Source organism: Rattus norvegicus, chromosome 7 (assembly GCF_021556685.1).
Source record: "Rattus norvegicus strain SHRSP/BbbUtx chromosome 7, alternate assembly SHRSP_T2T, whole genome shotgun sequence".
NCBI lineage: Eukaryota > Metazoa > Chordata > Mammalia > Rodentia > Muridae > Rattus > Rattus norvegicus.
In genome coordinates, this window is record NC_141540.1 from 89,777,416 (window position 1) to 89,794,577 (window position 17,162).

The following is a 17,162-nucleotide window of genomic DNA, read 5'->3' on the forward strand; positions in this document are numbered from 1 at the left end:
AGCCCTGGGTCCTGCTAAGACTGAACCCCCAGTGAACTAGTCTATGGGGGGAGGGCGGTAATGGGGGGAGGGTTGGGAGGGAACACCCATAAGGAAGGGGAGGGGGGAGGGGGATGTTTGCCCGGAAACCGGGAAAGGGAATAACACTCGAAATGTATATAAGAAATACTCAAGTTAATAAAAAAAAAAAAAAGAGTAGGACACAAAAAAAAAAAAAGAAGAAGAAAGTCTGCTATGGTAGCTTTGACAGACTTACTCCTTTTCTGGTGTTTCAAAACATACAAGCTTTTATTTTATTTTTTTAAAAATTAGTCATCCCACCCATTTGAAAGACTTTCTCTTATAAATGGTTTTATATCCTCACTGTTGCATCTGGGGGAATCACTTGTGTTGAGTGTCTGATCTTCTCCAACAGCAGGGTAAATTTTCGACCACTGCCTTCAGGAGCTTAGAGTTAGCAGTAAAGGCTATATGACTGCTCTTACTTGGAAAGCTTATCTTTCCACCTGGTTGGAGGGCTATCAGTATATATACCAGACTGTTGCACAGTTTATAAACTACAAAAATGTGTGTCAGAGTTGGGTGGGTTGATCATTTCAATGTAGGTTCCTTGGCAGATTATCTAAAGAGGGTGTGCCCATGTCAGAAATGACTGACACTTTCTTGGCATTCTCATGCACTCATCCTACTGAAGTTTTCTCCTCTTTTCTTCCTTAATACTAAGTCCTCCAGGGTCCACTTTCTGGTAACATTAAGAAGTTGGATTTTTCCTTGACATATGAAACATGTGGGTGTCAGTTATGTCCATTAGAAGATCAATAAAAGTTACTGATTCTCTTCATTTGGCTTATCTCTCCTTTAAAGATTTTCATTTAGTTTGGAAAATTAACATATATTGAAATGGTGTATATTTTTACCTACCCTGAAAGCTCTTACTTCAGAAATAGTAGCTCAATTCTGTATCTTAAACACACACACACACACACACACACACACACACACACACGCACAAAACAAAACAAAGAAAAACAACTTTTGAAACAAGAATAATAACATCTCTTTTAGACTTTGTCACCTTGGTAAAGCACAGAGCTCCCTGTTCCTCCATCCACATATTAGGATCAGATAATAATTCATTGATGTAAAAAGAAATTTACATCACAGGCAGAAACACACATCAATATGGCTATAGAACTATATTAACCTGTTATACAAAGAATTATAAATAATCAAAATTCATCAGTTCACATTTAGTCAAATATACATTTGGCTTTTATATCACCTAGCATTTTTTATAGTTATAAACAAATGTTTCTCCTCAATGACTGTGAATTGAACCTCTTTTGATAAAGAAGAGGAAGAGTGTTCAGCTGGCCTGCACTGTGTCGGGTGGTTTTAGTGAAACTGAAACAAAATTCATAAAGTACACAACACAGCATCAATGGCACCTCTAAAGAGTGCTACATTTTCCGGTCCTATGTCATAGACACATCCATCACATTCTATTTAGAAATTTCAAAGAGAAATTGCTTCTTGTCTACTCTGACCAATTAACATTTTGTGTCTTAATTAAGTCCTTTACGTTTGCACTTGAAGGCCACCTGCTTTAATTACAAACATCTTTCAGGCACCTTGTCTACTGAACACCTTCCTTTATAACCCAATTAGCTTGCCCAAATCACAGCACTCCAAGGTCAGTGTTCTCATTTCAACCTGTCTTCAAAAGCAGCGTGAAACAGCTCATACATCTTAAAACAGAGTTACAATCCGTTCTGACTTTAACTTGTGTCTTTTCTGTGATCTGACTTATCTCCCCTAAACTTTCATTCTCAGAGATAGAACTCATCCTTATTGGGGTAAGAAAGTGCTTCTTAGCTTTTTTTCATGGAACTTTTTTTTAACCTCTCCATTAACGCAGCAGTTTGCTAATATATGGCTAGAAAGCTGCTGTCTGCCAGGCTGGGCTTAAGAGGTCTGCAGGACTTCTGCCATCCTCAGCACCACCATCAGAGCTGTCTCCTTTCAAACCACTGCCGAGACCACACTTTTAGTGTCTGCTTTCCTTGCCATCCAGACACCTGATTTGGTGGTTTCCTGTTTCTTTCTCTTTTGCAAAACCTCAGGGACATCTTTTATTGAGTCAATAGAAGATTGAAGCCACAGGGAAAATGTACATTTTGCTGATTTTAGATTCTGTTCTTCTTTTGTTTAAAAGCAGCAAGGGGGAGAGGCAAAAAAAATCTGGTATTGGAAGGGAAGAGAACATACTTTTTAGCAAGTCTTTCTCTTTTCTAGTTACAGTTTGTGTTGTCTGATACAACTGTAGTTTAAGCAAGTATCCTGCCTTTCTCTGCTATCATATCCTTCCAGTTTCTCTGTGTCTTCAAGTTATATATGAAGAGTGCAATGCTTTGTAGTGAGTTAACTGTGGGCATAAATCTTCATGGTTTCCATTACAAAACTGTTGCCAGAAATATGGTTGTAGACCTAGTCATCGACCATAGACCTAAATATTTTCTATTTATATTTAATAATTTACATATATGATAGATAGATAGATAGATAGATAGATAGATAGATAGATAGATAGATAGATAGATAGATAGATAATAAACACTCAATGTTAGGAAAATTCTCACCATCTCGGTTTCTCTTTTTCTCTCCGTTGCAGGGGTTTATGGGCCATACCTTTATTGTGACTTTTGATCTTCTGGCTGTAAAGTGCAGAATCAAAATGCCCAAGGTTATAACTCAATCTGAATCCAAAGGCCAAATAACCAAGACCTTCAATTGGTTCTTTCTGGGTGAGAGAAGATGATGTCACAGCTCTTTAGTGGTGATCATTTTGTTCACAGTAAATATTTTCTTTGTATTATTCAAATATTGATTTCTGTGCCAGCAAAGAGCCGAGTGTACACAGCCATTGATATTGTTATTCATTTGGTTACATCATATTTTGTATACATTCCCTCTCTTACCTTCTAATTGGTTTAATAAAAAGCTGATGACCTATAGAAAAGGAGGAGCAAATAGATAGGAACTCTGGGAAAGAGTCAGGCACCAGAAGATTCATGAGATATGGAGAAGATTTTGCTAGCCAACCACAGAGGAAGTTGGACTTACCTGGACTTAGCATTATCTACAGTGGGCCACATGGTAGAATGTAGATTAATATAAATGGGTGAAGAGCTAGTTGGGAACAAGTAAGCTAAGACTTAAAGCTTTCATAATTAAATAAAAGACTATGCCACTATTGAGAAGCTGGGAGTTTATAGAAAGGCCAAATGACGACACAGCTCAGAAACAAAACAAATCCACTTGTCCTTCCCTTTATTCTCCTCAGGCTGTCAATGGATTGGATGATGCCTGTCCTCATTGGAGACAGTGGCTCTGAAGTTGTAAGGATGCAGTGTCCTACTAGTTTCTATAAAGTTGGTCCAAAAACTCATAATTGCCTTCAGAAAAGGTACCAAAATAGCAATGTTCATCACCAAGAGATACATCTTCCAAATGCTGTCATTTGCTACGTATAGCTCATTATTAGAGTCATGTGGAAAGTTATGACTTCTGAAACTGGATATTTCACAAAATCTCATAATCAAGGAGGACAATTGGTAATGTGCCTTCAGAAACAAATTCAAAATAAGTGGCTGTCTGCATACAGTGCCCCATTCTTCATGTGCTGGGAGTCTAGGATTTTAAGATACCACAATTAAAACACCATTTTGGACCCAAATAGGTCCATAAGGAACATTCTAGAGAGCTCTGCTGGTACTTCTGAAGGCATGTTTTTCTTGAATGTTGGACGGTTCTTTCTAGATAAGCAGTGACATAGTTACATTTGAACTTCCTGTTAGAATGACAGCCTGAAACTTTTTGGTCAGACAACCTTATTCTTCTCTTTCTGTAGTCAGTGGCATAGAATAACCAAAGCCAAAGTCATTGCCCACAGTGATCTTTTCCTTAGCTCCTTTGTTTAGATTATAAGGTGTCTCCCTTGATTTTTGATGCCTAATTGGATTACATGGCTGCTCATTTTGGACACATTACTTGGTTTCCCTAAAGCACACCCTAAACCACACCCTCATTATGAGAAATTAAAGTCAGGATTCAACTTTTCTTGCCGAAAATAAACACACTACACACACACACACACACACACACACACACACTATATTATACATACACACAAACTAAATATTCTTATATCTTGCCCAGTTAATCATCTACCTTTATTTTTTGATTACATCTAATTTATAACCACACCATGCTTCTGTAGACCTACCTCAATTTATATAACTCAAACCCCAATGCTATTACTAATGAGACTTTGTATATGCCTCTTAACTAGAATATCCTGTTGCTCCCTATAAAGTGTGCTTTTTCTTGCTGCAATGAGCCACAATGCTAATTTATTTAACGTCATGTGTGTCCCAGTAGTCATTTACTTTGTTCGATAAGAACTAAAGTTCAAAATAGAAATGCATAGTTTGAATCTTAGCAATGTTACAAGCTAGTGATGTTGCAGAAAGGAGACCACCTTCTCAAACAGCATATACACATGGACTGGAGAGAAATACAATGAGTTGTTTCAATTGAACACCATCCTAGAATTAGAAAAAAAGTGCCTAAGAAAAGAATAAAAAGATAAATCATGTTGTCCATCTATGACGTGTTACAAGGAAAGTACTATGGACAATTAAAATAATATGGTATCTAGTAGAGATTTTAAATATAGTTCCTGATTTCTCTCCTGTCAGTGTAACATTCATTTAGTGTGGATATGCCAAGTCATCCTGTGGGTGTAATAGAATGGCACTACCTCATACACCCATCATAAAGGCAACAGCTGGCTCCAGTATTTTAGGTGAGGATTTTATCATCTTGTGCTAAAATTATTCTTGTCAAGTATTGCTTATTTTATTTCCCATTAGTATGAGGCAAAACAGTACAGTTTGTCTGTTCTGGAACATTGTGTCAACCGTGTATCATGACTCTCTTTTATTTAGTCAAATCTTTGAAAAATATGATTAGATTTAAACTCTCAAATTGTTTTTTCATTATAGTCTTATTCTTGGCAGTTTTGTTTTGTAATTTTTCTTTTTAAAATAGATGTAATTTTGCCTAGAATGATAATGTATCTGTGTTATTAGAATCTGTTTTTACTGTTTCTGTGCCAGTGTTTTACATCTTTGAAGAATTTCAGCGGTGTGTTTGTGTGTGTATGGGGTGGGTGTATGTGTGTGTGTGTGTGTGTGTGTGTGTGTGTGCGTGTGTGTGACAGAGAGAGACAGAGACAGAGATACGTAGAAAGAAACAGGAAACACTATGTAAATTTTATTTCTTTGAAACATATATCTAGAGTACATACTTACATTTAGATAGCATTTCTGAAGAGAAGAATATGCTGAGCAGAAAGATCAGCATAATTTTAAATGTTTTACTTACACATATTGGAGTTTGAGAAATCTTATTATAGATAACTATTCATTGGTGTTCAAGTTTATAATAACATTGGTGTTTTCCTTATTAATTTCTATTAAATCCTTTCTACTACTAATGATAAAGTACTTGTCTGAGGGGTGATTATATGGACAGGTGGGGATTTATATAAGCATGTTCTGGATACACAGAAAAGGAATTATTTTCCTCTGAATACTTTTCTTATTTTGAGATAAACTTAGAATTTGATAGAGGATAAGATAGAAATAAACATACCTATAGAAAATATTTTATGAATTCGATAACAGATTTGATTATTTATTAATTAATTATTTTATTGATCTTGCTGTTTGTAAAAACTGACATTACATAAGTGGACTATACAAATAGTTTCAAATTTAGATCATGGTGGATAGCATTTCATTTACCATCTACTCTGCAAAATATAAAAACTGTAAGCTAGTGCACAGCCATGCTAACATTGTAACACTGTGCAAGATACTTAGGAAAAAGGAGTAGTGGGAAGAAGATTAATACATCAAACAGCTGAACAGCAAGAGAGTACAAAGAGGAGGAGCTGAAGGGAACATTTGGGAAATTTTAATCAGTTTTGCACAAATATAGCATGAGAAGGAGTATGTATTTTTGGTAAAAGCATGGGTATTTTCATTTAAAAAGTTTTTTTCATATAAAATCATAGTCATTATAGTTAAGAAGATGACATAATTAGATATGTATTTTAAATTTTTCTCTTTATGAGTAGAATAAAAATTTAAGACAAGTGATATGGATCCAGCTGAATAGATATTATTATAATCTAAAAAAGAAAACTCGAGAGATATTCATGAAACTTTGAAATGGAGATAGGATTGTTTTTAAACTTTAAAATGATAGTAATTTAGGAGCAATTTTTAAGAGAAGTATTTAATACAGTCACACCCTCCTGCAAGTGTAGGTGAGACATGATCTTAATGTTCCTCACCTTCTTGCACTTACACATCCCACCATTCTTCTTCATGTTGGATAGCTACTTTTCTTGAAGTAGTGAGATGATTGAAAGATACCAGGAAAGACTTAGTAAAGGAATTACTGTGTAGGATCAACACCTACGAAAGACTTAAATAAACCCTATGAAAAATGTACCCACCAAAACAAGAAAGAAGGAAAGAAAGAAAGAAAGAAAGAAAGAAAGAAAAAAAGAAAGAAAGAAGCCATTTAAGTCAGAAACAAAACAAGATGAGCTTAACTGAAAATATATTTTTTGAGTAAAGTGTATGGTACTTGGCAGTCACTTCCATATATTGGTTAAATTAGATGAAGGCTCATGGTCCTTTTACTTAAATAATGGGAATAGAATATAAAAGTTTTGACATGATAAATGTAAGTAATATCGAGCTGCCTATACAGGGCTGGGAATTAAAAAAAATAAAACTTACCTGGATTTTAATAAACATGTTCTATAAGATTTGTCACTGAGTCACAGACAAGCAGTGAAGATGAAGCCCAATATCTCCCTGTATCATGTTCTTACTTCTTCCATAGATAAAATAAATTGAATTTGAGACTTTTTTGGCTCAAAAAATTAGTTAATTATTTTATTTAAACTTCTATACATGTGTTCTAAACTATTATATTTTGTTTTAAATTACAGAAATAACTTGGCCAATAAGTTTTCAAGTGATAGTACCCAAGAAATACAGCCGACTCCTCTCCTGTAACTCCTTCCTTCTTTAACTCTTGATTTTCTTCTTTCGTTGTAATCTCATTCTGTGCCTTTCTTAACATTATCATTCTATATTACTTATCCTTTTCTTCAGTCCATACATTCCTTTGCCTGTCTCTCTTTCTCACTTTCTTCATTTTTATTTTGGATATAAATGATGATATTGTCATGTAAGTGTCAGTATCATGAAATTTTATTTAGACTTGTAGACTTTATCCTTGTGAAATATGTAGAAATCAAATCAGCGATTTAATTCTTAGATTGTTTACCTTTTATCTTTCCTCCTTCCACCCTTTCTTAGGCACCATGTCTTTTTTTTTTTTTTTTTTGGTTCTTTTTTCGGAGCTGGGGACCGAACCCAGGGCCTTGCGCTTCCTAGGCAAGCGCTCTACCACTGAGCCAAATCCCCAGCCCCTATGGACCATGTCTTGCTCCCTCTTAAATTCATTACGTCTATTTCTTTAACGTTTGTAACATAAAAGTATGTAATTATAACCCCAGGGCAAAAACAAAACAAAACAAAACAAAAAATAGGGCAACCTGTGACTGATGAAGGGAGGAAAGGTAGTGTTTAAAAGGGAAGAACCACACTGGTTATTCAATCAATGCCAAAAGGTCAGCTCTAATATCATATGAAAACAAATTATAAGGATTGAGAAGAACACAGTTGTACATTTAGGAGAATTTACTACTTGGTTTATACTTTCCATCATAGACTAGCTTGCAATATTATTATAAGGCTTTTGATGAAATAATTAAATAAAATTTCCATTAAGTCTTTGAAATATATCTTGCTTTTCAGTTGTTTTATGCACATGGGTATTTTGCTTGCAGGTATATCAGTGTACCACCTGCCTGCGATAGGCTTTGAAGCCAGAAGAGTGTATTGGAGCTTCTTGGACTGGAGTTACTGAATGTGATGAGGAGCATTGTGGGCTCTGGGATTCAAGCCAGGTCCTCTGGAAGAGCAACCAGTTCTCCCAACCATCTACCGAGATCCCAAATTTGCTTCACATGTACTTTTTTTTATGTCTCCCAAAAGCATTTTTCATCATTGCTAAGGGAATAATATAAATATGTCCCTGTTGTTGTACCCTGATTTATCTTCTTCATTGTAATCATCACCAATCCTTCTGTGTGTGTATGTGTGTGTGTGTATGTGTGTGTGTGCATGTGTGCGTGTGTGTGTGTGTGTGTGTGTGTGTGTGTGTGTGTGTGTGTACGCTCTTGAAGTCAAACCTAGGACAATACATATTCTATTTCACTGACCCAGTCCAAGTCCATAACTGAAACACTTTTGGTTATTAACATTCTTATTTAAATTCTTCCAGGTTGATTGTGTAAACTTAAGAAGACCAGGGAGATTATATATATATAATATATATGATATATTATATACATATATAATAGATAGTCTTTAAGACTGCTGGCTTTCAACCAGAGCTTCCAGGGACTAAGCCACTACGTAAAGACTATACATCGACTGACCCTGGACTCTGACCTCATAGGTAGCAATGAATATCCTAGTAAGAGCACCAGCGGAAGGGGAAGCCCTGGGTCCTGCTAAGACTGAACCCCAGTGAACTAGACTGTTGGGGGGAGGGCGACAATGGGGGGAGGGTTGGGAGGGGAACACCCATAAGGAAGGGGAGGGGGCAGGGGGATGTTTGCCCGGAAACCGGGAAAGGGAATAACACTCGAAATGTATATAAGAAATACTCAAGTTAATAAAAAAAAAAGACTGCTGGCTTTCAGAATTCATAATAAATCATAATTGTATGAATAAATAAATGATTACATAATTTACATAATTTAAATTTCCCTATGAATTTAAATCATAAACGATTAGTGGTTTCTAAATGAGCAAAAATATCAAACCCTTATTTTGCTGTTCTGTTTTACTACCAGAAACCTTTGTGTGAGGTTTAAAATCTTATATCCTTGAAGAAAGTAGGCTTTTGCAACGGTGACAGCTTTCTGTTGTAGTGTAAGGTGACAGATGCAAGGATAAACTTTCAATCCCTTTATGGACACTTTTATTTATATATAAATATTTTATTTTATCAAGGTTTCACTTTGATATTTGACTGAATAGTATGAATACATTTTTTAAAACCTAGCATTAATATTTAATGTTGCACCAGCAATATTTCTTTGCAATAAACATATATTCATGATACAACTTTTGGGTTTTTTTTTTTGTCTTAAACTTACACTCTAGGTTTTTCAATGTTTTTATCCAACAAGCTTTCTTTTGTTAGCCAAAAAGTTTATGAACAGATTCTAGCACAGCTCTCTTTGGTTTTATTTGGGTGCCAAATCCTGAGGTAGGGTCCATTTCAGTAGCTTTAATTTGTTCAAAATCAAGTCCCATTGCTTTGGCCATATATACTTTTAGAATCTCTAGATATTTTCAGCTTTTGTGAATTTTCAGACATTTTTTCAGCTTTTAAGAGTGTGACTAACTAGTGTCTATGTTGGCATATGATCACCTAGTAAAGAATATTGATTATGCTTTCCTGCCATTTAGGAATGTCAGGAAATCTTAGCAATTCTTAATTACATGGTGACTGTGTTTGTTCTGTATGTGTCAGCTCAGAGAGCTGGGGCTTTTGCATGAGTTGCAAACACTAGCCACAGATCTGGAAAAATTAACAATGTTTATTTTCTCAGTATAGATTTAATCATTAGTGAATATTAAATATTTGTTTCATAATTTATCTCAAATACTCTCAAATACTTTTTTTCCAATTTCTCAATAGAAATTTCTAGAGTACTTCATGTTGTTCATTTTGTATCTTCATCTATTGTAACTGGTGCTTTATAGGTCTTTTTGTTTTTTTCAGAAAAGTCACTCCTAATCCTTCAAATGGTAGACACACTCATTGCATCCAATTTTACACCATACCTCCATGGAACTGAGAGAACATGTGATTACAATTTCATTCTTTTTGTGTTGCTTTATAGCAGATCATATTGTGCTATAAAATATCTCCTTGGTTTTGGAACAGTAGCATTTTACCTAAGCTACATGATGATTTCAACTGTTGGCTGTGTTAAAATAGCAATTTAGGTGATGCACACATCTAGAGTTAAATGGAAATGTTTGGGTTATAGAATAGTTTAGTAAAAGTGGAGAATCTGGAGGCTAACACAGAAGGGTAAAGGAAGTCTCCATAAAACCCAGAGAGGAAAAATGCACCTCCTCTTTGGATCCTGTCTGGAGTCACAGATGAAAAAAAAAAGTGGAGAATCTGCACACCTTCTGGTCCATTGTTGTTGTTTTACATATCAAGACAACGTGAATTCAATCTCTTTGACAAAATAGTGTTGTCCTGGGGTTACTATTACTGTAATAAAACCATAACCAAAAGCAAGACAGGGATGATGAGGCTTATTAGGCTCCCACTTCCACATTGGAATCCTTCACAGGAAGAGCTCAGGACCAGAATTCAGAGTTAAAACCTAGAGGCAGGGGCTGATGCAGAGGACATGAAGGGGTGCTGCTTACTGGCCTGCTCAGCCTGCTTTCTCATAGAAACAAGGGACACAATCCCGGGAATGGTATCACTCCCAATGGTCTAGGCCCTCCCCATTAATCATTAAGCAAATACTCTTGCAGACTGACTATAGCATAAGCTGAAGAAAACATTTTTTAACTAAGATTCCCTCCTTTTTATGACTTTACCTTGTGTGAAGTTGATATAAAACTATTCTGCACAGTGTACCTCTTGTTAACTTGTCCAAACATATCACGATTAAGCCCCAACTTTTCCCTTTTCACTCATTCCCAAGTTTTCCAATTAAAAACATAACTATTGGGGTTGGGGATTTAGCTCAGTGGTAGAGCGCTTGCCTAGCAAGTGCAAGGCCCTGGGTTCAGTCCCCAGCTCTGAAAAAAAAGAAAAGAAAAAAAAACAACAAAAAAACCCATAAATATCTTTAGGAGTCTGATAGATGTTACAAATTCAAACCCATTAAAAGGTCAGACCATTAAATATAGCTCGTCTCTTTAAGAATTTGAAATCTTTTTAAAAGTTCAAAATCTCACCTGTGAGATCCTTTAAAAATTAAAGATTAAATTCATTACTTTCTAACTTCATTTTTAATATATTTAAATATATTTATATGAATGGCAAAAATTTATCAGGGGTTCATAAATGACATTTAGAAGTGATTTATTTCTCTTTAAATTCTTACAGATTGAACATTTCTCCAGTCTTTCCTTAGTTTTCATGACTTTGTCACTTGAAAAGATTTACTTCTGAAACAACTGTTCTCTGAATTACCCTTGAAGTGGGTGTAAGATGTGCTCCTGAAAGACGAGGTATGAGTTCTGCGTCTTTGATAGAGATTTCCTAGAATGATGCCGTGCTCTGTCCTCAGTTCCCATCAGGTAGCACGTGTTTCCATGTCCCCATTACTCGAATCAGTAATTATTTCTTCTACGACTAACTAAGTATGTATTTGAGAGGTAGAAGTTTGAGAAGGTGAATATACTCTCTTTTCTCCATAATTTCAATGACTAATTCTGTGTATGTTGTTTCTTTCTATTTAAATTTACATTTGAAATGTTATCCCCTTTCCCGGTTTTCCCTCCAGAAACTCACTATCCCATCTCTTCTCCCCTTGTTTCTATGAGGGTTTTCCCTCACCAACCCACCCACCCACCCACTCCATCCCACCTCCCCATCATGACATTCCCCTACACTGAGGCAATGAGCCTTGACAGGACCAAGAGCTTCTCCTCCTATTTATGCCCAACAAGGCCATCCTCTGCTACATATGCAGATGGAGTCATAGGTCCATTCCTGTGTAGTCTTGGGATGGTGGTTTAGTCCCTGGGAGCTCTGGGGGGGGGGGGTCTGGTTGGTTGATATTATTGTTCTTCCTATGGGTTTGAAACCCCTTCGCGTACTTCAGTCCTTTCTCTAACTGCTCCTTTGGGGACCCCATTCTTAGTTCAATGATTGGCTGTAAGCATCTGCCTCTGTTTATATCAGGAAAGAACCAGGCCACAAGTCACAATCAGAGCAAAATCGCAACAGTATATATAAATAACTCAATGCCCAATGTCTGAGATCCACTCACAATCTTTTGGGCTTGGGTCCCTCTTGTTGCTCTGCCCTCTTCAGCACACAGAGATTGTCTTCTGGGCCTCAGGTCGCTCTACTTTATTACTGCTCCAGGCCCTTGGTGTTCAATCCATTTTCTGCACCTATGCTGAGGTTTCACCAATAAACTTTCCTGGACAATTTCATGATGCCAAAGCCTCAACTTCTTTTCATGATCCCATCAGTCCTGGGCTTTCAACTGCTACTGAGGCTGCACAGGCACCACGTCTGTGGTGATACTCTGGTCTCTCACAGTGCCAAGTCTCATCTGTTCTCCATACCTTTTCATGCCGTCAAAATCGGTATCATCTAGAAGACTCAGATTTACCAAATTCAGCTGTCAGCTCAAGATACAATGTAGGCAGTCTCTATAACATATCTTCTCTCTCAAGAGAAGCTCACTCTTAGGAACAACTCCCCAGAAGACTCCAACTCAATAATATTGGTCTCTTCTTAATCACAGCTGACTCTTCAGCCCCAGCTCACCCATAATCATTGTCCCAGCAAAGTAAACATTTTAGGTTAGTGGTTCTGGTCTGGTGTTAATCACTGAAGCAGATGACATGGAAACAAGAGTGCTGCTTACTGCTTTTCTCCCTCTGGCTTGCTCAGCCTGCTTCTTATAGAACCCAGTACCACCATCCAGTGATGGCCCTACACACAATGGTTTGGGACTTTCCCCATCAATCATTAATTAAGAAAATACCCAAAATGCTTGTCTACAACCCAGTCATATCAAGGCATTTCTCAGTTGAGTTTCCCACCTCTCAGATGACTTTAACTTCTGTCAAGTTGATGTAAAACTATTCAACGCAACTATCTCTCACACTGATACATGCTGTCATTTATGTGAATAAATTTTACTGTTTATCATGTTTCCTGTGTGAGCTGCTAAGTCTGAAAAAGGAAGTGGGGCCCTTAATATTTTATCTTATTTCTCCACCATTTCATATTATACTTGATCAAAGTTAGCAATAGTCTTTATGCTAGAATTTGTGGTATAAAAGATATTCATTGAAACATCTAGAGAGGATTCACTTTAGTATCTTAATCACGCAGGCCTCACTTGTTGCATAATGTTTCATGGTGCTAAGAATGATGCTTTTTACACAGCAATGTGATTGTTGCCAACTTCTCAGTTTGGTTAGGCATTCCTGGCAGTCTGGAAAGTTTAGCATATTTCCATATCATCATCTCATTAGCTGATTTGAATATTCCATTAACTACAAGTTTCATTTTAAATAGTGGTCCTCTGAACCATAGTAAGTTGTTTAACAGAAGTGTATCTTCATTTGTTACATTAGGAGTATATGTATACCTGCGTGCATGTGTGTACACATGTGTATACCTTCCTCTAGATTATTTACTATAATGCTTCATAAAAAAGCTTAGCATTTATTTCTTTGGTTCTTTTTTTTTTGGAGCTGGGGACTGAACCCAGGGCCTTGCGCTTCCTAGGCAAGCACTCTACCACTGAGCTAAATCCCCAACCCCTTAGCATTTATGAATCATTAGTATTTCTTGGAGTGTAGCATTAAAGAAGACTGAATTTTGGTTTAATTTCTTAAAAATAAGAATTAGTTTTGAATTTCAGGACACTATACAATGCTACATGTCACCTAAAAAAGAGTAAAACACAATACTTAAATTACCTAGGAAGCATTATCAGGTATAGATAGTCTAAAGCTATTTTAAAGTAACATTGCTGATGATTTTAAGTAATGTTAATTAATATTTTAGTATAATAAAATAATTTTCTATAACTATGTGATACATATCTTTAGCTCTGCAGAACTTTTATATTACATAAACAAATTTATCATTAAATTATTTTGTCTTACATATTTAAGTATAAAACATGATTAACTCCATCAAACAAAAAAACAGCTTGACAAGAACAGTCCTATTATTTGAATCTTTAAAAAAGAAACCAGTAAAACAGAAAACCTAAATTGGGGTTTTCAAAGTAATAATTTATTGACAATTATGCAGTCTTCTTAATAAATTATTAACCTTATGATAACAATAATGTCTCTTTTATATCAGGAAATCTGATTTACAGTTTGGTTCAAAAATTTATGCTCAGAATATTGTGTTAGTGTTGTACCCTTGTATAGAGCTTGACTATTTGTATTCTCTGGAATTCATAGCTCAAGTCCTTACCTTAAGTTTCAAGGTGTTAGAGACAGGAATTCTGCCCCCATAAGAGAAGTTTTCATGATAGGATAAGTGAGTTTATACAAGAGAACAAGAGAAAGCTTTTGCAACCTTTTTCAGTCTTGTGATGATTCAAGGCAAAGGTGATTTACAACCTGAATGAAGATACTAGAACATATTTATACTGTACTGTGATCTTGTACTTGCAATCTCCAGACAGATAAATATAATTATTTTTCTCATCTACCTTCCTTTTTCTCTTCCTTGTAACAAAGCTGTGTCAGTTTGTTGTCTTGAACAAAATATATTTGTTTGTAGTATTGCCCAATTCTCCCTATATCTCTTTGACCATAGTGGTCATAAGACTTCATTGCCAGGACTGGGTGGATGTGCTACATGTCTTTAATCCCAGGACTCTGGAGATAGAGGCTGGTGGGTCTCTTTGTGTCCCAGGTCAGCCTGTTTTATACAGTGAGTTCTATGACAGCAAAGGGTACACAGAGAAACCATCTTGGGGAAAAATAAAAATAATGATTTCATTGTCACTTCCATCCTATATCATACATACTTGCACGCGCGCACGCGCGCGCACACACACACACACACACACACACACACACACACACACACAAACACAGACTTAAATGATACTTCTTTAAAAAGAATTGACCAAGAATGCCTGAACAAAATCTTAACATCTATAAGCAGATAATACAAGATGTTTACTGCTGGAAACTTGTTGTCTATATGGAGCCTTTATAGAACACGAGCTGCTGTAAACTTCTAGCTCTGAAACTAGGTGGTTTCTTTGGTGACAAAACGGTATTTTTAAAAGTAGGAGTAGACCAGGATGTTGTGGATAGTAAATAAATTTCTATTTACTATTCAATGCAGTATTATATAAAGCAATATTTAACATTTGTGTGATATAGCTGAACTTCGTGTTTTAATATGAACATGCCACCTTAGTGATAACATGTAAGGTAGCATGATTGTAACACCTATAAATAAGGAAGAATGTGGTTGATTCTATCAATTTATTAAAACACTCAGTTAAAAAGATCAGTCTTAATATTATTGAATGCTCTTTTGCTTGTACGGAGGTCTTTTTAAAAAAAACTTGCTCTAAATTTGCTTAAGGCTACATGTAGGAGAAAATATCAAATCATGTTGAGTAGAAAATGATGGTTTTTACCTGCAACATTCTTGTCAGTTCAACAACTGGCAATCAAAGACCACTCATCCAGAGCTTAATTCAAATAGACCCTTGCAAGATTGCATCTCAAAGGCAAAAACAATCCCTTTGTGAGCACAAGTGGTTTCCATAAAAAATAGCTCTGTGATGAAGATGGTTAAAAAAAGGAAAATGATATTGAAATATAAAAAATAAAACTAACGACCATAAAGAGATAGGTCCGGGTGCATATTTAATAAGATCATTAAAGGATTAAAAGCAAAGAAGCCCAGTTATCACCATGTGAACATAAGCTTTACCTGCATTTACTCTGCTAAAATGCAGCATCTGTACCTTTTTTTAGTGTCTGCAAAAAATATGTTTAAGACTTAGTTTTAATTTTATGTGTGTGAATTTCTTTTTGGCTGTCATGTATGTGCATGTACCTCATGTGAACCTGGTGACTGTGAGAAAAGCCATCAGATCTGGAGTTACTGACGGCTGTGAACTACCATGTAGATGCTGCAGTGTAATCCAGGTTCATTTCAATCACAGCAGTTGCTCTTAACCACTTGTCTATCTCTCCAATTCACAAACTTTTAGCCTTCTGATATTTTCTCTTGTTTTCAATTTTCTATAATGCTAGGTTCTTCTAACATAATTAGATTGTTTCTTTTTAAATTTGAAATTATAGAAAGCTCTTTTTCATGTGAACTGATTCAAATATCATTGTATGTTCAACACTGAAATCTCTCTATTATATGAATATAGTCTACTGCAGGAAGTCTGTTATGGTTGGCAAATGAAGCTGGATATTTGTTATTTTTTTGTTTTTGTTTTTTTGTTTTTGTATTTTTGTTTGTTTGTCTTTTCATTAAATCTGGAATTACTAGAAAACTACTTCTCCTGCTGTCAACATTTCTTAGTTAAGTGTAGTTATTGTCTAGGTGTGGGACCTTGTGAGATTTCTCCTCCACGCAGTAGAACATCCACTGGTGTTATCCTTGTTACAAAATTATATTACAGGAGTATCATGGAGAAAATTTCTCTGTGATTTCAACCAGACAGAATCTCAGCAAATTTTCTGGTCCCCTGGCTCTTAGAATCTTCTCATTCACTCTTCCATATTTCCTTGCCTTTATTTATTGTTTGTGTGTTTTTCTTTCTACTTTTAAAATTGCTTTTATTGTTTAATCCTTTTTTACAGTACAGTTTTTATCCCTCTCCCAGTATGCAGTTGAACTTCCTCATCCCATACCTCCTCCTCCTGTCTCCAAGAGGATGTCCCCACTCACCCCCAGACCTACCCCACTGCACCTTCCCACTTCTGGGGCCCAGAGTCCAGACTAGGCCATCCTCTGCTATGCATGGGTTAGGGGCCTCATATCAGCTGGGGTATGCTGCCTGGTATGCTACTCAGTTTCTTAGAGATCTCAAGTTAGTTGAGACTGCTGGTCTTCCTACAATGTCAACATCCTCCAAACTTCTTCCGGGTTTTCCCTAATTCAACCATAAGGGTCACCAGCTTCTGTCCACTGGTTGGGTGTAAATA

General features: G+C 36.0%; 1 pseudogene; it reads left to right on the plus strand.

The window, feature by feature from the left end:
• The first annotated feature begins 10,283 nt into the window (after window positions 1-10,283).
• Window positions 10,284-10,399, plus strand: LOC120094013 (small nucleolar RNA SNORA26; annotated as a pseudogene).
• Window positions 10,400-17,162: the final 6,763 nt, after the last annotated feature.